Source organism: Falco punctatus (assembly GCF_963210335.1).
Source record: "Falco punctatus genome assembly, chromosome: 6".
Taxonomy (NCBI): domain Eukaryota; kingdom Metazoa; phylum Chordata; class Aves; order Falconiformes; family Falconidae; genus Falco; species Falco punctatus.
This window is the reverse complement of record NC_137585.1, coordinates 30,346,123-30,369,543: the sequence shown is the minus strand read 5'-3', so window position 1 is coordinate 30,369,543 and position 23,421 is coordinate 30,346,123. Positions and strand designations below refer to the sequence as shown.

Below are 23,421 nucleotides of genomic sequence, written 5' to 3'. Positions count from 1 at the left end.
TTGTTCTAGCATTTTTCCCTAGATACTGATTTTGGCTACAGTGTAAAACTTTTTCTTGGACTGGTTTCCCCATCTTATCTTTATCCTGACTTCTAGTATTTTTATCCTGCTGCCACAGTAGCCATTCTAGACTCTTAAGTGCTCAAACTCTAAATGCACAATCCCTAAAGTAATATCCTTCACACAAAATTCTCTATACATAAATATTTACAGCCAAAGATCTTTAAATCCACACTGTCTTATCATAATACTTGAGCAATCTGTGGAGATTTCAGTTTAAAAATAATGACCCAACAATAATCCACGTGTTTTCATTCTTACTTTCTGATGATAAGCTGCAGTTAACAGAGACCACAACAACTTGTGGATTTGGCAACATGCCCAAAGAATATTTTAAAATTCCATTCATTTGTAATCTTAATCACAATTTTTCAAAGTTTTAAAACATATTTATTGCATATATTACCACAAGTTTTCAATCTTGCATGAACAACATGTACTCGTTAATAAAATGACTGTATGGTAAACTATGCTTACACAATCAAAATAAGAACGCTCCACAGGGATTAAGGCAATATCTAAGAAATTACTAATAGTTCAGAAAAAGTAAGAACTTTCATGGTCAGCCCCCTTCTTAAATCGTACACTTCCTCAGATGCAGATTCTTTAATTTATAGAACCTTTTGACCAAAGAGTTGCAGTAGATTAACCAAGCCTGGATATTGACTTACTGGGAAATTACCTTTTTTATTGCTCTGACTTGGAACTGGTTTTGGATCACAACTAAAAAGAAAAATCAATCTAGAAATCCATTTCTACTTGAAGGCCAGCAGGAGTTCTGGAAGCTTAGTAAAAAATAAGACTATCAACAGCAGCTGTTAAAAATGTCATGGAAGAATTTCTTATTTTATTAGTACAAAGTTTACAATGTGTGTGGAGAACTAAACTGACTTTTTTTTTCCTTAGGCAACTTCATTTAGCTTTGTTTGGTTTTGTCCTGTATTTTCACACTGTTTTACACTTGGTTAAAAATACCTTTATTCACACACTTGCCTTAATTTTGGCTTACTACCTTCTATTGTTACTTATTATATCTCTTGTGCATACTTCTTAGATAAAGTTGATTAGTGATGATTCTAAGCCCATCTTTCATCACTGCAAAAAGGAGCTACCTCTGAGAAGTATGTTTCACCAACCAAGAGGGTGGCAGAGCTATTAACATTCATAACAGTTTGTATGTGTTGCACTACCCATAAGTGGTACGCAGAATTTCTGCTTTCTGAAAATAAGTCATTCATCACCTCCGTATCTTGACAACAAAAATATTGAGAAGAAATTGAACAGAACAGGAAGAAAAGTATCAGTCAAACTGAGATAAAACAAAGATTAAAACAGGATTTCCAGATTACCACTGGCTTGGTTTTGTTTCGGAAGTGCTCAGTTTTAACCTTTAATACAACAAACGTTTCAATTAAAACATACTGTCTTTGGACCAGACTCCAAGCTCTCCAGGATCATCTCAGCTTTTGTCTCTCCACTAAGTAATGTTTCCACTCTTTTTGTTTGCTTTTTCCTTCTGTTCTGTATATGACTTATTCTTGCCACATAGTGACCCGGTGCAACAGTAGAAGCAGCAAACGCCTTCCCAGTCCTTCCAACAAAAAAGTCGGTAAGTCTACTGATTTTGGCATGCTGTCAAGAAGTGAGAGGTAAACGTTTGAATGCCATCAGGCTGAAAATAGAATCAAATCAGATCTCCCATTGATTCTATGCATACTGCAATTAGCTTGCTATTTGAAAAAAAAAAAAAAAAAAAAAAAAAAAGAAAAAAAAGCAGCAATGCCAGCATTTTCAGGTGCCCAATACTACAGCATTAAGCATACGCTCAGCCTTCCGATGAGATCATAGCCTCTGAAAACTTAAATGCTATACAGAATGGATTCCAGATCCCAGTGTGGATTACAGAAGAGGGAAGTTTTTTAATTATTGAGTTAGAACAGTTCTGGGCACACAACACAACTCTAATCACTTTAAGACCTTTTAGGTTTAAAAGCAGATAGAGCAGGGAAAATCACTTACTTCCACCTTTAACAGGCCATAGAGAAGCTGCTAAATTTTGTTCTGTTTTGGTCTAGGCATTAGTATTTCAGATATTATTTTCTTTAATTCTTTCAGTTCTTTGAACAAGAGTCAGGGGGGTCGGGAGGGGTGGGGGTGGGGGTGGGGGCAGGGGGGGATCTTATTGCTCTCTACAGCTACTTGAAAGGAGGTTGTAGGCAGGTGGGGGTCAGTCTCTTCTCCTAGAAGACAAGCAAATGGACGAGAGGAAACAGCCTCAACTTACATGGGGCTTAGATTGGAAGTAAGGAAAAATTTCTTCACTGAAGGGGTGATCAAGCATCAGAACAGGCTGCCAGGGAGGTGGTGGAATCACCATCCCTGGAGGTGTTTAAAAAACTTCTTGCTGCAGTGCTTAGTGCCATGGTTTAGTGGTGGACTTAGCAGTCCTGGGTTAACAGTTGGACTTGATGATCTCAAAGGTCTTTTCCAACCTAAATGATTCTATGATTCAATATTTTCTGTCACATCCATAGTTTGTATTTGTAAGAAGTACATTTAAACCTTATTTTATTAAAGGATTTCAAATTACTATATGCCTTTCAAATAAATAACAAAGTATATTTCATACAGCTCTGATTCTTTTCCTTGTCAGAGTACAATCTCATTTATTTGATTTTGTTCTGCTAGTTACCTTTCTTATGTATGCTGTCTTACTACTTCTCCATTCCTTTACTTCTTCCTTCCTTCTATTCATCTAATGCAAAAACCATCAAATCCACATAGTCTCCCTCCGATTTTTGAAAGAGGATTCTCATAAAGCAAGGTTCTTCACTGTCTCCTAAGAACAGACAGACTCCTAATTTCCTTGCAGTCTCTGGTTTTCTTTATGCAGCTGGATCTTTGCTTTTCAGGTAACACTGTGAATGAATGGAGCTGCCACCACGATTTGTTAAAGTTGGCTTCCTAGGAACTCTCCATTTAACAACATTTAGCTAACATATATCCAAGAATATATATCCAAGAATACTCTGTAAATGTGTGTTTAAATTTTCATCTGAAAGCATTTTTGCAATGCGTTGACAAATTACTTCAGAAAATGTAATTTATTACCCATCTTGTTATAAAACTCCCCTTTCTGGCATATTTTAAGCATTCATTCAGTACTGTATGCACCTTCTTTGTCTCTTTCTTTTTCAACTATTGTTTTCTGTGTGCACAAGTTTATACAAAAAATACCAGTGCTAAATATTCTTTCCCCCTCCCCCATATTTTAGTTGTTATACATCCAGAGATTCTCTCAGGAAGCATTTTCCATGCTATCTGGCTTCTGTGTGAGAGCAAGTCCAGCCATGAGAAAGAAACTTTGTACTCCCCTTTGCAGTGCTCATTAGTCCTTCAAAATTCCCAGCAGCAGATAAACACAGAAATTTATTTTCTTAAAGCAGAAAATTTCAAAAGAATATTACAAAACCTCCTTCATTATGGCTTTCACATCCTCAAATGTGGGAAATGAATGGCAATGTTTTCATTTTATTATAAGCTGAACACAATAACTTCCCCAGTATTACTCAGCACATGAGTATCAAACACGGGTAACTTGTACCTGGCACCTTGATTAAAGAAATTTAACCAATGACACCACAGTGCTGCTCCAGCATCTTGTGATTTCTTCCTGACCTGTTACACTGGAAAAATCTTAAACTCAAATTCTCTGAAGCACCAGAAACGGTGAGAATCATTAGAAGCACGTGGACATACGCAGCACAAGCTTGTGTAGATCAGGGATTTTCCAGCTGTACAAAAAGCTGACTTAATGCACATTATAAAATTTTGAAAGGTTCATAAATCTATCAAGGCAAACAATGGAACAAATAAAGGCAACTTTTATTTGGAAGGTCTCTCCCATTCTAAAAAATTCTGTTCAATATTTGGCTAAAAACAATACTCAGTAATTTATAATAGCACAATGGATTCTTTCCTATCCGGCTTGCCCCCTTACACAGAAATGTTTATTGCTTGTCCAGTTTCAAAGTGTACATACAACTACAGATGCTAGTTCAGGAAAGAATAAATCTGCAAAATTTTAACCTCAAAAGTTTCAGAAAACTGAAAAGCCAAATGCAAAAGCTGAAACATACAGTACTTATATAATACTTTATGATGAAGGGCCCTCTAAATCTCTCAGTTTAGAAATGTCATGTGTTTCCTCAGATTACTGAAGCCTGAGCACATTATCAAGGTGGTATGCAATATAATTTGAAGATAACATAAAAAATTGACAGTAACTGGTACAGATAATTACGTTATGAGATCACGAATGAGTAATTTTTTCTACTTATGGAACATCTCACAGTGTTTTTCAGAAGAAAATTAAGCAGAATTATCTTAATTTTGCATCAGACAAAAGTGAAAGACCAAATTCTAGCTAACTTGCTAAAAAATATACAGCTAGCCCATAACAGCACCAAGAGCAGCACTCAAGAATACCAGCTCTGGTTTTTTATATCTGCCATTAAAAACAAGTATCTTGCTACAGACATTCTACTATTCTAGATTTGGGAAATAAAACATCAAGTGTAGGATAGATCTGATGAGAAAGCTATTGAAATCAATGGGAAGTACTGTCAAGGGTTTTGAAATGTTTATGACAACCTTTTCTAGTTTCAAAGAGATTATATATATTTATATATCATGGGACAAGACAATGCTACTTCATACATATAAGTTTGTTGCCTGTTTGTTTGCCTTTTAATTGTACCTAGTCACTGTTTCAAATTCTGTATTTGCTGCTGAAGAATTTAACCTGTGCACTAAAATACATACATAAAGTCAACTCAGACTTTTCAGACCAACTTCAAAGAAAAATTAAGCTATTACATTTGTTCGAACATAACGTTAGATGAACGTATCAGCTATATATATAGGGAATATATATACCACACTTTTAACATGTCATCCTAAAAGTTAATTATGGACATCTCAGACATCAGGATCTACCAGACGGCCAATTCAGAAGACGAAAGACAGTAAACTGGTATCCTGACATCAGCCTAGAAGTCTTACTGAAAACACCATATAGTACAGTCTTCATATATTACAGACATCTAGTAAGTCCTGCAAGTAAAAATCAATACAGGTTTCTACAAACATTGTAAACACACGTAGCACTTTTGACCGCAATCTAATAACAGAATGAGAGAATGGTTTAGGTTGCAAGGGACCTTAAAGATCATCTAGTTCCAACCAACTAAAATGTAGCCTCACTGGTCTCCTGGAAAAAACATACACAGAAATTCAGCTACCAAAAGTGGTAAAGGGGGTTTGTATGTTTTTCTAACAATTTCTTGGGAAATCAAGGCCTAGATGGGACCAACCCAAGAATTTACACCATCTAAGCAACCAAGTGATATTGAATTAGGAGAAATCAGCAACTGCTACCTGTTTCTCAGCACTTGCTCTGTCAGTAGGGCTGCACAACAGACATTACTGTCTGTCAAAAGGGCAAAAACTTCAAAACAGACAAAAGAAAAATGAGCTGATTCAAGAAGATAACAAACCAATACATTTTGAATCACTGCTAACTGTGACCCCTCTTCTAATCACCATGTGGCTGATAAGATTTAAAAGTCTTGTAATGTATTTTTGAAGGAAACAGGAGCATCAGACAAACAAGCTGTAAGAAATACACACTAGTTTACCAGCTGATTAATTTTCCAACTGCAACTGAAAAAGGAAATGCTTAAAAAGAAAATCTCACTGTGAAAACAATTCCTTCAGTCTCTGAAGAACAGGAGTGTATTCATATAAGATGAAAGACTAACATGCAATTTAACAATATCTTATCAAAAACAAAAGGAGACAATGAAAAACTGAATATTCATCGATACTCCTAATGGCATTCACAGAGGGGTTTTATGCCTAATCAAATGAGATTTAGACAGTTTTTGAATATGGAAAAACAATACACCAAATTCACATGCCAATTGTTTGTCTTGCACTTTGCTCGGTAGACATCTAAAATTTTGCTTATTTTAACGGCTTGGTAGTGACATCTCTGTTTACATACTGTGTCAAGAAGAAAACAGTAAACATCTCATTATTAATTGAAGAAAAACATCAATCTCACCTTAAATTCAGGATCTGAAGAAGATCAGATTCATAACTAAGAAATTATAGCACATGTTTGGCTACTTAAAAAAAAAAAAAAGTCAAATGACTGCTTCAAACATATTTGGAAAATATGCTATGGAACATTTCACAAATTTAAACTTGTCATTGAAAAAACGTTTTGATATAGAAGATTATGTGTATAGTTCATGTATTGACAAAGCACCATTTTTGGGTGAAAACATTTGTTTCAAAATTCTCATTTTGATGTTCTAAGGCAGAGAAGCTAATCCACAATAGAAACTTGAAGAGGAATGCCAGCTGATCCAGGGACACTTTTGAATGTCAGGCTACATCTTTGGGGTTAAAGTACTAATTCTGGTCATCCATATTAACAAATGCACACCTACCTCACTGTAGAATTTTAGACATCATGAGACACTGAACAAGTAATTTCTGATTTCCATATTACAATTCATTTCTGCTAACCTTAACTTCTAACTTACCTTAGCATCTGCTTGACTCACTGGAGAGAAAATAGAGAGAGGAATTTCCAAGTTTCCATCTTTCTCCACCACTATGCATTTGCACTCATTCATCACCTACATGTAGCCGTTGTAAATTTTAGTTAGCAGGCCTTCCCTTTAAGCAGTGAAGGAAAACTTCCTCTGAAAGTATCATAATTTTTTCCTACCATAAATAGGATGAACTTAGTAGATACTTAATGTTTTAAATATTGATTCACCTTTCTATTAGCACAAAATCTAGGACTGAAAAATTGTGACAAGCATTCTCATACTGCAACTGAGAATGCCTTATCACTCATGTAACATGATGCTATGGATCCAAAATTACAATTCCTGTGCTGATGAATTTCTTCCACCCTAATAAAAAAAGACTGCAGTGAAAGGGGAAAAAAAAAGCAACAAAAAAAAGGTTCTTTAATACTTTACACATAGATTTAATGATACAAGAAGAAATGCTCCTGATCTTTAACACACAAAATTTACTTAACTTTTTAAAACATTTCTAATGGAGCTAATTTGTGGTAAAGCACATCTTCCAAACTAGGGGAGGAGGAGTGGAAGATAGAAAGAAAATATAGCAATTTCAGACTTGTTGAGGCTTCCACTGGAATATTGTACTTGGGTTTTGCATCAAATTCCATAGATAGTGTTGAACAGAAATACCCAAAGGGATGCAAAAATAACCAGAGGTCTAGGAAACATGACATACAGTGAAATATGAAAGACTTAGGGTTGGGGGTTTTTTAGTCTTGGAAAGAGATGGCAGAGTAAATAAAACACATTAAAAGATTGTTGCATTCTATTAACTGCACTGCCTGGCAGGCAAGTGATATTATTGAACATATACAGTGGCAAAACAAATATTAAACATTTAGCAGAATGGTACAGATATGCATAGTTAAATAAATACAAAATTTATATCCTGCATATTTCTTTTTAATTCTGCATAGTAGATGTTGAAATATGTTTTTACTGTAAATTTGGAAATTCATTACACACACAGCATTCCTCTAAACTGTGTGTGTGTGTACATATATGTGTGTAACATAATAAGCCTTATTTTATATCTGACAAACAAGAAACTGTTTTCTTTGTGCAAAACCAGTAGCTGAAATTTGAAACAGGCACAGATTTCAGATCCATTCAGTATCCTTTCTAGGGCTATATTATTTTAGGTTCTGTCTCTGGTGAAAATTCTCAGCAGACAGTCAAGGCTATGCTCAGCATGCAAAATATTCTGCTCTCTAAAATAAGACTTTTTTAAAAAATGCATAATTTTGATGCCTTGGTATCTTTCAATAACAGAGAAATCAAGGCAAGCTCTCTACCTTCATAGCAATGGAAATCCTAAAAGTTTAAACACACTTATTACAGTGTCAGTGTGAAGATATTCACAGCTGGTAGGGTACTTCACTGTTATATTTGCTGTTGATGAAAAAAACCAAACTCATTTCTCCCCTTGGAATCCCACAGATGCGAAGCAAACAAAAGCCAGATTTTTGCATAATCCAGAATTAAGGACAACCAAACAGGAAAGGAAAGTCAAATATGCCAGTGGAGTGGGAACCTACATGTTAGAAAGTATCAGGCTGCTATGAACAAGAAAAACAGCCTGACAAACCGATGCATAGGGATAGTATACCAGGGATAACTGCCTAGAGTATCTCTGAGACAGCTTAAGCAGTGCACGTTTAGTTCCTTTCCTCACTAATTTTAAAAATACTTTTTGTCCTTGCTTGTTTTCAGCCCTGCCTTCTCATTTCGCACCTTCTCCGCTACCCCACCCCACTCTCGTTTGCTCTGCAGCTTTACTTCTTTAACCTGTTGCAGCAATTTTAGCCTCAATGCATTCAGTTCCCTGAGCTTCAGTGAATTTGACACTCACCTGACTGTCTGATGTGACAGACACAGAACTTTTAGAGGGTTTTGGGAGAAGCTGCAGCTCCCTGACTTCAGTATAGCTGAATGTATGACAGCACAAATGTGATGCAAGTCTGACTAACACAATAATACCACTTATATATGTTATGTGCAGTAGGTGACAACAGCTCGGAATATTTCAATTATACATTCCTTATATTAGAAAACTAAACATAGTTCAGCTGTAAGCCTGTGTGAAAGCCCCATCCAAAATCTAGTATGCTCAAGGGAAACCTCTCTTTCCATGTTAATGAAACTAAAGAACGATTTTTAGGTTGAGCAGTTTTGTTGTTGGTTGTTCTTTCTTTTTTTATTTTTTTACTAGAAAGCCATAAAGCATGACCATTCTGCAAAGCAAATATTTTTACAGTCCATCAACCTTGCAATGGATAAGTAAAAACAGAAGTTGGCAAAAAATAATCTACAATCATTCTGAATGTATACGTGTCATTCAATTCAGAGAGGAAATAGAGCCTTTCAGTTTTGATGTCATGTTTTGAGACTGGTTACTTGAACAGGTTATGGCTTTCTGTATGTTATCAGCTAGAGGTTCAGCTCCTACAAGTAACAACTGGTCAAGGCACTGTTAAAAGAAAAATCCGGAGCCTGTGCACAAGGATAAACTGGAAACTCATCCTCCCTGACATTATGAAAAACACACTCATGATATGGCACTGAGCTTGAGAGTGCTAACATTCCAAGGCTCATGCACCAGGCAAATTCCTGTCAGCCAATTTTACATGCCAGATGTCTTAGAGGAAATGAGATCCTGGAAAGGAAAACCAATAGAAAAGAATACTCTATTTATTTCATGAAAACATGATCTAGTTCTTTTAGTACAGGAAAAACTACAGGCCAAATGCTGCAGGTCTTAAACTGGGCAAAACTCCCACTATAGTCAAGAACTTTAGTGATTAAAAATCATAGATTTTGGCTCAATGTGACAGATACAAGACAGACCTGAAGTATGTAATTACTAAAAAATGTTATACGGGTAACATTATCATAACATTACCGACAATAACAAAGCTCATACACACAAAAGCAAGGGGAAAAGATAAGGGCCGGGTTGGGGGGGGGCAATGAACTTAACCATTAACTTCAGTGGGTTTCCAAATAGAGCTGTAGCTGATAAATGAAAGTGCTACCTAAAAGGTAACATGAAGGAGAACAGCACATGGCAGGAACCAGTAAATTAGGAAAAAGCCTCTATCTGCGTAGCTAAATTTGCTTAATTAAAAAACTGCTCATCATTCTTATAAAACTATTAATTAAAAAAAGTAAGAATAGGGAAGTCCACCACTGGGGTAGAGAAACACTATGAAATTACAAAGATTTTGCAAAAAAATAATTGTTTTGGTGTTCTTCAGGTATATACTTCCTTTACTTCAGCAAAAGGAAAAGTGTATTGCTGCAAAAAAATATTAGAAGGAGAAAGAGGATAAATTTTGATAATCTAGTAAATATTTTACACTTAAGAATAAGAAAAAGACAGTTCCTTTACATTATTTTATGCCTGCATTATTTTATCCTTGCTGTCTTCCCTGACAATCTATGGCAGAGATGTTTTTAACTGACCTCATTTCAGTTATTATCAGAATGTAGGGGAATATACCAACAGTAAAAAAAGAGATGGAATTCCTACATCTTAATTTTCAAATCAATGAGGAAAAATAAGTCAGGATGCATTATCCCTAATCCAGAGTTCTTAGGAAACAACAACACCTTGATCTATTTCATAGTCATGTGGTTTATTATTTATTTTTATATTCTGTAATTTGCATAAAATAATGATTTTTTTAAGGCATACTTCAATAAAAAAAAAGTGTTCTGCTATTGATTTTTCATGGTTTTATTTGTGGGTGTAAAGATTTGCAAGGAAGAGACTGAAAAGCTCTCACACATTTCTGCAGAATAAGATTCTAAAATGCTTGACCAGAATGAGACATCTCCAAGTAAACACCTGAATTAGAGTAAAAAACTTAATGTTTAGCACTTGCTACTACATGCAAGCCCCACAAAATGCCTTTTGCCTGGTCTTTCTCATTTGCAGTCACATTTCTTGTCCCTCACTGATCTTCATCTGTTGAAAGAGTGCATAGAGGAGTGTATATGAGTGCAAACTTGCAGCATTTAATACAATTGGGGAATATTTATCCTAAGAAGTTACAAATAATTCAGGGGACAGAAATTTTGAAGAAGGAAAGTTAGTTAGAAATATGTCAGTGTTACTGAAAAAAAGAAATTAGGGGAAAACACAGATAGCTTCTGACAGTGGTTTTGCTGGAATTTTAAAGCACTTAAAAGGATAATTTCATAAATATTAACCAACAGTGACAAATGTAAAGGGCCAAGAACCAGAGGTGGTGTCCTTACAACATCTGTTGAATAACCCTAGCTTTTGGCATTTACCGGGCAATTTGAATTCCCTGAATTCAAGTGGCCTTAAAGTATTTGGCTTTAAGAGGATTCAGAGTTACAGTGACCAGGCTGACAGGTTGCAAAAGCTAGCTTGGAGATTTTTTAAATTTTATTTTGGTTTGGTTTTTTGTTTTTGGTTTTTTTTTTTTGTTTGTTTTGTTTTGTTTTGTTTTTTTTTAAGTCAGGCAGAAACACTGGAAAAAGCAAAGGGAGGAAATGCTTTTAGTCCCTTTTGAGGGAGGGAAGAACAGATTATCTAACAAGAGGAAATAATTCTGTGAAGAGGGTGAGCCACAAACACTAAGGAAGCATTATAAAAGAAAAATCAAAGACAATACATTCCTAGCCTACCAAAAAAAAAAAAAAAAAAAAAAACCAAACAACAAAAAACATCCAAAAAAGAGATGGTGGAGAGATAGGAAAGGCACTGAGCAAGACAAGTTTTTGGTAATGCTGATTATGTGAAAGGACCACTTTCACCTCCTAGTGGCAGAAATCAAAAGCAGAGTAGACCTTCTAAATAAATGCACTTTAGTATTCCACAATTTTAGTTCCAATCACTACACCTTAAATGTAGTACAACTGCAGACATTTACTGTAACAAGAAATATTTGATGATTAGACATATCCTTTCACTGTACAGACTAAAGAGATATGCAGAGGACACAGGAGATTTTTATAAGTGGGGAGGGGGTAAGAATATGATGCTGTTAGGATCAGCAGTGGCATAACTATAATAAAATTATTAGGAATAACAGAAATACGTCAATAAGAGATGGAATAAACTTTATAATTGTATTACAAAGGCATAAAAGATGGTTTCCGCACCTATCCAAAATAATTTCCAATCTCTGACATGAGGAGAAAGTGAGAGTGCTGGGGCTGTTAAACCATGAGAAGAAAAGTTCAGGGGACATCTTATGTATGTGCAAAAATATCAGATGCAAGGCAGTACAGACAGAGCCAGACTATTTTTGGTAGCAGTCAAACACTGGAAAAGATTGCCCAGAGAGGTTGTGAAGTCTCCCTGGCTTAGAGATACTAAAACCCAACTGAACTCAAAATACTCAAAACACGGTCCTGAACAACATGTTGTAGTTGACCCTGCTTTGAGGAGGGAGGCTGGTCCCTTCCCACCTCAATGATTCTACGATTTCATAACAACAGAATAAAATACATCAGGTTCTCTGGAGAAAATTATAGTTGCTAATTAACATAAATCCTTGAATTTATATTTACCAAAGGAAGTGCAATGGAATTACAAATACTTTAACGATATGCAGATAGGTGGAAAAATCCAAACAGCAAAGTTTGATGTCTTTCCAAAATCCTCAAGTCTCACCCATCCTAAAAGAACTTTGAAAGCAAGAATTTACATTTCTAGGTGTAACAGCACACGGATGTCATCTTAAATTATCAAAGCAATTTTGCTGTATATTTGCTTGTATCAGATTTTAGCTATTGTTAACAACATCTGCAATAGGTTGGCCTTAAGTAAATGAAGAATATGACAGAGCTCTGAGATGATCTAATATTCTTATGTCTCATAGTATCTTTACCACCATTGCCTACCTATTTAAAACATTTAAGTTTTGATAATTTCGGATCTTCTCTTCCCTAAGTTTATGTCAAATTATTAACATGAAGTTGCTGATTAACTAAGACAGCAACTGCCTCTTTATGATACATTTCTTGATAGCTTTACCACAAAAATGGAATCCCACTTACACGTAAGAACAGATAAGCAAAAACATGCCAATAACGTGATGCCTTCTAAACCAAAATGTCCACATCTTTTTGCTTTTATTGCCAAACTTCACGTAAGTAAAATGTAGGCTGGCAAATACCAATTAAGTGCAACTGGTATATATTAAATGTTGCAGAAGGATTAGAATGCAGAAGTGGTTAGAATGTGCCCAGATTTCTGTTTGAAGAAGATTTGTGTTAGAGCTGGGTAAATGCCAGGAGTGAAGTGTATTAAATGCAGACATTTTATGTCAACATGAAGATTTAGAGGGACTAATTTTATTTCTGGTACCCCTAGCAAGATAAAAATAAATCATAAAGAAGAAAATTAAATTTATCAAAATAATGGAGAATCAACAAAATTATTAGAAGAAAATTTCATTGCTTCCAATAAGATTTTTCAAATTTGACCAATACACACATTGCCATGGTGGATGAGCATTCCCCAATATTTTTTAACATCTTATTTGACCTACATTTGAAACCAACATTGAAATACTCACATTCCTGTGTTTGCAAATTAATAAAATTCTCCTAGAAGTTTCTAGTCCAATGTCCTTGAAAGCACTTTGATGATGAAGAAAGCAGTAACCAGCTGCTGCTTCACAGATGCTGAAAAAGCATGGAACAAATGATACTGATTGTAATGATATGTTGCAAAAGCAATAGCACTGGAGCACTTCTGTTGAAGACAGCCTTCCTGTTAAACAGAAGACCAAGCACAGACTCTTCCTCTTGTTCTGTATAATATGACTGCTACAGATTGCAAATCTCGTAAAATGCCAATGGGGTTTCTGACTAAAACTGAAAAGAAATTAGAAGAAATCCAGCTAAGGGCCAAACAATATGAGCTGAGACTCCTGTGTTAGTGGAAATTATATAAAGCTTTCAGTTAGCTAGTAGGAAATAGGAATTGCAATCAGACAACATCCAAGTACAGATTTCTTAAATTTAAGTTAATTTACTAAAGTTATTTCATTTTCCTTAACTTCTGCTGCTTGAGACTGACTTCCACTGGCAGCTACAGATCTCACTTTTAAATAAAGCTTACTTCCTCACTTCTAAAAGAACTACCCATTTTTCTTAAAACATGCAAGTGTATTTGATTGAAATCTGGAGATTTCCAGCTGCACAGAAAATTTCAACATAAAAAAAAGGAACAAAAAAATCAGGTAAAACCAAAATAAATACCAGTCAAAAATCAGTCAAGATTTCATTTTTCCACTAGAGAAAGAAGTATTCTTACAGCGTTTGTTGGGCTAGATTAGAAACATAATTTGACATGGTGCAGAATGAACTCACAGTAATCTTGGAGGAAATATAGGATGTTCAGCCATCTTAGGAGAAATAAGTAACTGAATCCCATTGCCAAATTTTATGCATATGGAAATGCTGACATTGATAGTAACACTTAATATTTTTTTAAAAAAAGATTAGTTATACTGAACTAAACTCCTTTGTAGAGTCTCTCAAAATTCATCACATTTGTACAATGAAGATGAATGTGCAGACAGTTATTACCACCGCTGCTTTATATGACAGTTCTCTAAAGAAGTCTATAACTTATAAACTGGGAACGATGAAATGTTTCCAAACATAGAATTCATATTCTGTACGAAGAAAAACGAAGTTTCGGAAGCGAATCACTGGGTAGGTAAATGGTTTATAGAAAAGAAGTGAGAAGAGTTCCTCGATGAGAGAGCATTACACGGCTTGGATCAACTGTGCTTGAATAGTCAAGGACTATTGGCTGAACTAGAGAGAAATGCATTTAATAACAGTAAAGGAGAGTAAAGAGGGGAAATAAATTGATACTGAATACAAACTCACATCACCAAGAACAAAATCATGTCACCAAAAGGAATGTAAAGAATTTATCTCCCTGTCACTTAGGCTCTTATAACTAATATAAACTCTAATCAGAATTTTTCATTTCTGAATGTACAAGTATCCCAGTTGAAATTACTCAAAACTGATGGGATGAGCTGCATGGCTGAACCATATCATGGGTGAATCTAATGTTTTTAAGGAGAGTCAAGCAGCTAAAAAGGAAAGAGCAACAATTTCTGTCAAAAAAAGCAGGTCTGAGATTACTGAGAAACCTGAAAACAGTCTTTAAAGCTTATTAAAATCCAAGATGCAATTCTTGTTAGTAGTTAATTACCAAATTAAAAAAGAAGCCTTCAACTTTGTTCTCCCTGAACCATCACACTGCTGGGGCAATTTCAGTCCCTTAATACTCAATTCACTGACTCTAAGAACAGGTAAAGATGTCAGAGACCCTTTGGGCTGAAATGAGAGGCAACGAGGGTGCTATCTAACGCTGCCATCACCTCTCTGTGCAGTTTATGCTTGCCTTTGAATGGCTGATATTATATAAGCCTCCCAAAATAAGATCAGTTTTGGTGGGTCTGCAGGTATCTTTCCACTGTCACCAAGGGCAAAGGTGCTGTCAAACTTTATACAAATGTTGACAGATGCAAGCAGAAGCTGAACCTTGATTTACGGTCTTATAACTTCCTTCCACCTCTTAGTTGTAAGAACTACACTGGGCATCATATTGCTCTAGATACTCACTTGACCTTATGTTCCTCTTTTACTGACAAACTCTTTTCCATCTGCTGACGGTGTGAGAGATGCAATAAAATTTCAGTGACCTTAAGCAATTTTGCTTCACTCAGGAAAACATCTTGGTATCTACAAATACCACAAGCTGAAGGATTTCAAAGCAGAAGCTCCATCTCGCTGACTTTCCTCTTCACAGGTGGGCTGCTTCCTAAATTCTAGAAGTAAAATAGCTGATAAAAGAATGAACCCTGATTTTTAAACCCTATACCCACTTTATGTTATTTAATTAGCTTTTCCATGGCATTTTCTCATATGTAATATGAGTGCAGAGCCTGCCCTCCACTTGGGGACCCAAGTCTCTATGCTGCCAGCCAAAAACAGATGATGCAGCAGAAGCCAGGTGACTCTCAGCAGCAATAAAGAAAAGAACTACCTAGGATCCTGTCAAAGTTCTACACTGTAACTCTAAAAGAAAAACTGCTAAAGGTAACTTTTCCCATATGATGGTCTGGTTTAATTTTAAAATGCTTTAAAATATTTTCTTCAACTGCAAGTTTCTCACTACATTTTAATAAAAAGTCAAGATTTCAATCAAACAATGTTTTCTCTTTTCATATATACATATAATTCACTCTTACCATGTCTGGAATTGTTTACTGCCTTAGTCAATTCTTACACTTTTTGTGATCAGGAAAGTTGCTTAGCAAAGTTTATTATGGGCAGACAAGCGAGATAGACCTCTAATATATGTATTATCAGATTAAAGAAAGGAAGATATAATGAGTAAGAATGATGAAATAATGCAAGAAACTAGATCTACTAGTTGGATCCACATTCTAACAAGAGTTATTTTAATTATTTTTGGCACAAAATATGACTAAATATATTATTTATTAATTGTCATAACTATGCATTCATACAGACAAGAGACAGCAATGTTTCTGGCACAAAACAATTCCAAATGTAAGACAATCCTGGGATTACACATTTATTTCATTAAAGACAAGCAAAAATAAAAGGTACCAATGAGTATAGCCATGACTGACTTAGAGATCAGTAGTGATGATGATTCTATGACCTTTCCCTATAATCTTTTTCAGTGGTTTTGCATCACACTGGAATCCACAATAGTCCAAGACAATGAATCGGTTATTCTACCGATTACAAAATAGCCATACACAGTGCAAATGCTCTTCTGACTAGCTCTTTGGTAATGCATAGAAACAAATTAAGATTTCACAAAAACTTGGGGAGGGGGAAATCTCTTATGTCTAATTACCAAATTAAAAAAATAAAATGCTCATTTTTATGCTACCAAAATGCTGTCATCATAAAAATAAAACGTAAATTATAAGAAGCAAAAAAACATTCCATGAAGAAAATGAGTTCCCTCCAAATCAAGTAGAGTCACAGTCATAAGTCTTACATAGAATTTTCAAAAACGACCTGGTGCACATTTTCCATCTAGGCAGCTGGTATTATCCAGAAAGAATCAGCTGCAGTTTAAGTACTCTTTTTTTCCCGCTTAGACTTCTTGTAGCTGTCTAGATTTCTGACCGTCATCCAGATTCACTAGTAAATAGCAGCAAGCAGATACAGGGAATTTAATATCCTTTTTTTTTTTTGTAAAAGCAATATAGTTAAAAAAACATAGTAACTTCAGTAGAAGCAAGTATTTATGCATCCAAGTGGTATGAGTTTAGGCAAGTTCCAAGGATATATTTTTGGACTATAACTAAGGACTTTTAAAAGAAATTTGGAGTCCAGTTTAGATCCAGTCTAAATTTATATTTAAACAGTTCTGGCCTACCCAATGTACACCGATCCAGGCTCATTTAGTAAAGATTGGATTTTGAGGGGTGTTGCAGTATTGTTTGGTTTTAGTGTTTTAATCAATTAAAAAATAATTGTAAAGCAAGCCAGCACATGAACATGATGTAAGAGATGTTAGAATTGAATAAATTCTTTTAAGTGTTTATACTAAGAATAGTTTTGCTGGGTGTTGGGACCTTGCACAAGTATACAAAGCTATCTTCTTGTCTCCTTCAGGCAGCTAGATCAGCTGGTCCTATGAATTCGCTCTCAGACCAAAGAATCCTGTAAGAAAAACTGTGGAAATACCTATGGTGTGGCACTGGCTTTTACCAAGGTTTATGCTCTACTACAGTTTGCCTTGACAGAAAAAGAAGTTGCTCTTTGGTATATTGCTTACATATAAGAAAAAAATCCCACTTAGTAAAAAGCATCTTAACATCTTGAATTGCATTTAAAAAATTCTTTAATAGAATCTAATTACGAACTCTTCTAACAGTTTTTGGTAGAAGGATACACAAAAGAATCAATAACATTAGCATGGAATTTAGTTAGTGATAATCTATAAAAAAAGGAATAAATGCTATAAAAGACTAAGTTTTCCTCATTAAAATATTGTTATACTGCTTTCATAGAGAAATAAAACTTGCATGATCATAATACATGTAGCAGTGTATCTATCTCTAACAACTTTGAATGGGCTGCATGTTTCAAGAAATTTGGTAAGGTGTAGACATGTCAAAGACAGTACGTTTCTGCAAGTTTTATGTCATAATAATGAGTAGAAGAATGAGATCTTAATGCTCCCACAGAAAGAAGGGCTATAGTCTGAACTATAAACATAAATGGGGAAGTTTTCATAGAGCAATTTGGTTTTCTTGTTTTCCTGTGTAGTCTACCATATTGATGAGTCATCATGATACTATTGCTAAAATACCAAGTAGGAACCAGTATCTTATTCTGTTCCAACATGTTCAGTTTAAACTTTACAGGTTCTATCTTTTAAAGGCTACATACTTTCCCAGCACTGCAGTATTCTTCTTCCAAAGAATTTAAGATCAGGTTTTAAACCACAGCTACTGCTACCATTCTGTATCTGAATGTTAGGAGTTTCTGTGTGTCCTCCTGTCACATTCATCTGGCAAAAAAATAAAGAAATAAAATTATCCAATGAACATTCTTCCCCCATCAAACGCATATGAAATTGCCTATGTTTATGAAATATTAGTCATGAAACAGTCAAGAATTGTTGTAAAATATGAAGTAACACTATAAGCAGTATCACTGTGTATCATGATTATAAAATATAAAAGCATCAACAAATCTTTAGATTGAATTATGTTAACACCATTGAATCTACAAAGTCAATGCTGAACTTTAAGTGTCAGCTTTAGTAGGCGAGGCCGCCCAGCAGCAGAGGTTTATAGCGGCAGCCTTTCCCATTACTGTGCAGTCTGGTGAGCCTGTGCTAAAAAACTTGACACTATTCCCTCTTATTCATGCTCCACGTGGCTGCAAATCCAAGAAATCTCGAGGAAAAAAGAACTAACCAGGATAATGTTACGAACACAGGGTAGCATAGGAGTTCATGCAGCTTGGAGCAGAAACAACTGAAAGGTTAAAATTGGCGTGGGGGCTTTCCTCCCAGTTTTCCACAAGAAGTGAGTAAGAAAAATATTTGTATGTAATAGCTATCAGTAAAGAAAACTCTAGATGTAATTATATCTAGATAAAAGATCCCAAACTATCTGCTGCTAAAAGGTTCACATCTATTCATACTGCAAATTCCCTGTCTAGATAAAACTTCCATTGCTTGAAACAGTTGTGTCAGTTTTAGTGTAGGATAATCAAAGCCTATTACTCTGCCAAAGGAATTTGTTTTATCCATATTTGGCCAAAATACTGTAATTTAGTCAATTAACAGAAAATACATTTCCATGGGACAGACCCTAAAATTATTATTTGCTCCCTATAAATGAAATCACAGTCTCTTCCACTTCTTGTGTTCCAAACTGGTGCTTACTTTCTTCCTTTCAAATATTCTTCCATGGAAAACTATATACGCAGTGAATTCTGAAGAAAGAGGCATGTGTATCAGAGAACGTTGGAGGTTATACTTGTATTCCCAGTTAAGGCTGCCTAAGCAAACAGTAAGTTGGAAATGGATATATGCCCAGTCTCCTAAAAGTGCTGTCTTGCCTTTAAAGATAACTAAAATAAAGGGCTAAATGATGACTAACTTTTTTTTGGTCCCCTGCTAATATTGCCATCATCATCATACCAGTGCATTTCACATAGTTGGTAGCTCATTAGAGCAACAGAGAATGGACAAGCAAACTCCAGCACATCAGCACTAAAGGCACCACTGTGTTCTATTGACAATGGGAGCACGTGACAGTTTTGAGATGCAACCCAGAAGCTTGCCATCATTGCTGTAAGGGCACATTCAAGGCATGCACCATGTGGGGAAAATCACGATACTGCTGCTTATGCTATATCTGTTCACAGACACAAATTGCTGCTGTCTGTGCTGTGTCTGTTCAAGGACACAGAGGAATTGTTTGAAAACTTCAAGTTAGTACCTTTTACCAGCACTAAATCCGTATTTTGAAAAACAACATATAAAAAGGCAATCAAAATCTCTGATCATAATATACTAAATCAGATGCAGTACTCCGGGCAAACAGTATTTTTTTTCCTTTAGGCTGTAATTCTTTATGTCACTAAGCTTTTGGTGACTCACACCACCACATTGCACCAACAATGCTCAAAATGCAAATTGCTAATGACTTCTTTTAGTCCAATATAAATCTAGGAAAAAAGTGCAATTCAATGCAGTGTTTCCAAGAGTACCATAAACATCTCTTCACATAAGTTTAAAATAATGGCAATCAAAGTCTTAGTTCATGCCTAAAGCTATTGTTATACTGAATAGATATGATGTAATATTTGGAAAAAAATTGTATTCTCGCATATGGTACACTACTTCACAGAGTTAACACACCTTTTATGTATTTGAGCAGTTATCAACAGAACACAAAAAATGCTTTCCCTTTTTAAATATGTTTTCTATAATTTTTATGACTGTACTGTTTTATAATATTTGCCTTATTATGACCAACAACAAAAACAGTATTTTAATTTTAAAGGTCAAACTTTCAGGTATATTGAGCCTATGCATGATATTAAATCAAAATAACAGGATAACAATTAATTATACAATGTGTAAGAACTATGGGAGTTCATAACCTCCATGTTTATTTTGGTGAACGATTTTGAGGTTTCAAGTTCACTGCTTAGAGCAAAGGAAGTTCAATTGCCATTTTGCATGCTATATTATGACAATAAACTATGTAATTAATGCAGTTAAATAAAGGCTTTACATTAGACACTGAACTACAGAAACCCAACCCACATATTCTAACAAAGGTTAATAGGTGATTTAGTTTTTTCCAGTATAGGAACGTAAAGATTTTAATACTAGGGTTTTTTTCCTGACTAGCTAGCCAACAAAGAGATTGAAACGAATGATCAGAAACTTAATAAATTTATATAAGTAAGTCAGAATGGGGTTTCTTTAATTTAAATCTTCAAACAAGGACATAGGCAATATGTAAGATCCTTACTCAAGTTTATTTACAGATGTGCCTGGCGTATAAATCAGTAAATCATGTTCTATCACCTAGGACATGTATGCACTCCTGTGGCTTTAAACATTTGCAAACAATTCGGAAATTGTCACTGAAAGCATAATTATTTCATCTGCCAAGCTTTCCTCTCTCCAGTCTTCCAGATATAGACATATGAATTCAATAAATACGACATGAATTATTCTTGAATGCAAATCAATGACTAATATATCTGTCTAACTGTCTGTGTACATCATCAAATGACAAAGTAAAATTAAGGTGTTGGGTTTTTTTTAAATAAGTGAGCTTATAACTCTTCTTCAGTAAGATTTTCAAAAGCACCTCAGCAATACAGAAACCAAAGACCCATTTTAAGAAGAGGTTCAGGCTTTTAGATCTTGACAGGGAGGGAGTTACCAGCAGCCATGCAAGGGACTGATGGATGGACCCTGTTGATGAATAAAGGGCCTGGGGTGGTGTGAATGAAAGTGAACACAAAATAGCTTAAGCAGGATCACCTCAAGTATTTGTATGTAAGCCAGAAGTGCCCACAAGGCAATCCTATGGAAAAACCTTCAAACCCTTTCTGGCAAAACAGACTGCACGCTAATGCCCACCGAATGGGGAAGAAACATGAGGAATTAAGAGATCTGTGTGCAGTTTCAGGGCTATGATCTTGTTATGAACATGGAGACATGGTACAATGGATCATATATCTGGAGTGTTGCAATAGAGGGAAACAGGCTCTTTAGGAAGGAAAAGCTAGGCAGAGGCAGTAGTGTTGCCCTTTATGGGACAGAACAGCTGTAATGCACGCAGCCAACTGAGGGTTTATGAATAAGTATTAAAGATCAGACCAGTACAGGTGACATCATATTGGGTGTCTACTATAAGCTACCTGATGAGGAAGAACAAGCAGATGAGGCCTTCTGCAGATAGGCAGAAGTAGCCTCATACTTACAGGTCCTGGTTCTTACAGGGGACTTGACCCACCCCAACATCTGCTGGAGAAACAACACAGCAGGGCGTATGTAACCCAGGAGTTCCCTGAAGAGCAGATGATAACCTCCTGACCCAAGTGACAGAGAAGCCAAAGAGGAGAGATGCTCTTCTGGACCCCAACTCACAGAAGGGCTTGTTGTGGATGTGAAAATCAAGGGCAGCCTTGGCTTCAGTGACTGTGAAATGGTGGTGGTGCAGCATCCTGTAAGGAGGGCAAAAACCAAGATCACAACCCTAGACTTCAGGAAAGCACACTTTGGCTTCTTCAAGGATTTGCTTGGAATACTTCCATGGGATAAGACCATGGAGAGAAGAGGCGGCCCAAGAAAGCTGGTTAATATTCAAGCATCACCTCCTCCAAGCTCCTAAGTAGTCTATCCCAATGAGCAGGAAGTCAGGTAAAAATGCCAGGATGCCTGCATGGATGGACAAGGAATTTCTGGCAAAACTCAAACATAAAAAGGAAATAACACAGAAGGTAGAAGCAAGGACAAGAAATCTGGAAGGAATAGAGAGACTGTCTGAGCTTGCAGACATGAATTTAAGGAAAGCCAAAGCCCACTTGGAACTGAATTTGTCAAGGGATGCCAAAGGCAACAAGAAGGGCTTTTGTAAGTACAGAAGTAATAAAAGGACTTAGGAAAACACAGGCCCACTGCTGAATGGGGCAGGGGCCCTGGTGCCACAGGACATGGAAAAGGCAAAGATACTGACTGCCTTCTTTCCTCAAAGTCTTTACTAGCATGATAAGCCTTCCAGAATCCCAGGCCATGGGGATCAGGGGAAAAGTCTAGAGCAAGAAAAATTTATCCTCAGTGGAAGAGGATCAGGTTAGGGAATGCTTATGCAAGGGAGACATATATAAGCCTATGGGCCATCACGGGATGTACGGTAGTGCTGAGGGAGCTCGCTGACAGCATTTTGAGGCCATTCAGTATTTTTTGAATTGACATGGCAATTGAGAGAAGTGGCTGATGACTGTAAGAAATCAAATGGCATACTTGTCTTCAAAAAGGGCAGGAAGTAGGACCCAGGGAGCTACAGGCTGGTCAATCTTACCTCTCTGTCTCTGGGAAAGTGATGGAACTGGAACCACTTCCAGGGACATGAAGGACAGGTCATCAGGGGTATTCAGCATGGATTCACAAAAGGGAAGGAGGTGCTTGACCAACCTGGTAACATTGATGAAACGACTGACTTGGTAGATGAGGGAAGAAGAGTGGATATTTTCAACCTAGACCTTAGTAAGGGTTTCATCACTGTCTCCCATAAGATCCTTGTAGAGAAGCTGATGAAATATGGGTTGGATGACCACACAGTAAGATGGATTGAAAACTGGATGAATAGCTGGGTCCAGAGGGTGGTGATCAGCATTACAAAGTCCAGTTAAAGGCTAGTAACTATCCACACACCCCAGGGTGTAAGCCAGGTTCAGTACTAGGTGAAATCCTGTTCAACAACTTCATTAATAGCTGGATGATGGGGCAGAGTATATCCTCAGCAAGTTTGCTCATGATACAAAATAGGGAGGAGTAACTGATCTACCAGGATTGTACTGCCATCCAAAGGGACTTCAACAGGCTGGAGAAAGGCTGACCGGAACCTAAGGGAGTTCAACAACATAATGT

General features: G+C 36.1%; 1 protein-coding gene across 1 annotated transcript in view; it reads left to right on the top strand.

Moving 5' to 3' along the window:
• Positions 1-23,421, top strand: part of IGF1 (insulin like growth factor 1) — an 86,453-nt gene extending 63,032 nt beyond the window's left edge. Inside the window, exon 4 of the mRNA XM_080391393.1 lies at positions 1-23,421. This exon is cut by the window's left edge and continues 9,743 nt beyond it. The gene's annotated coding sequence lies outside the window, so the exon portion shown is untranslated.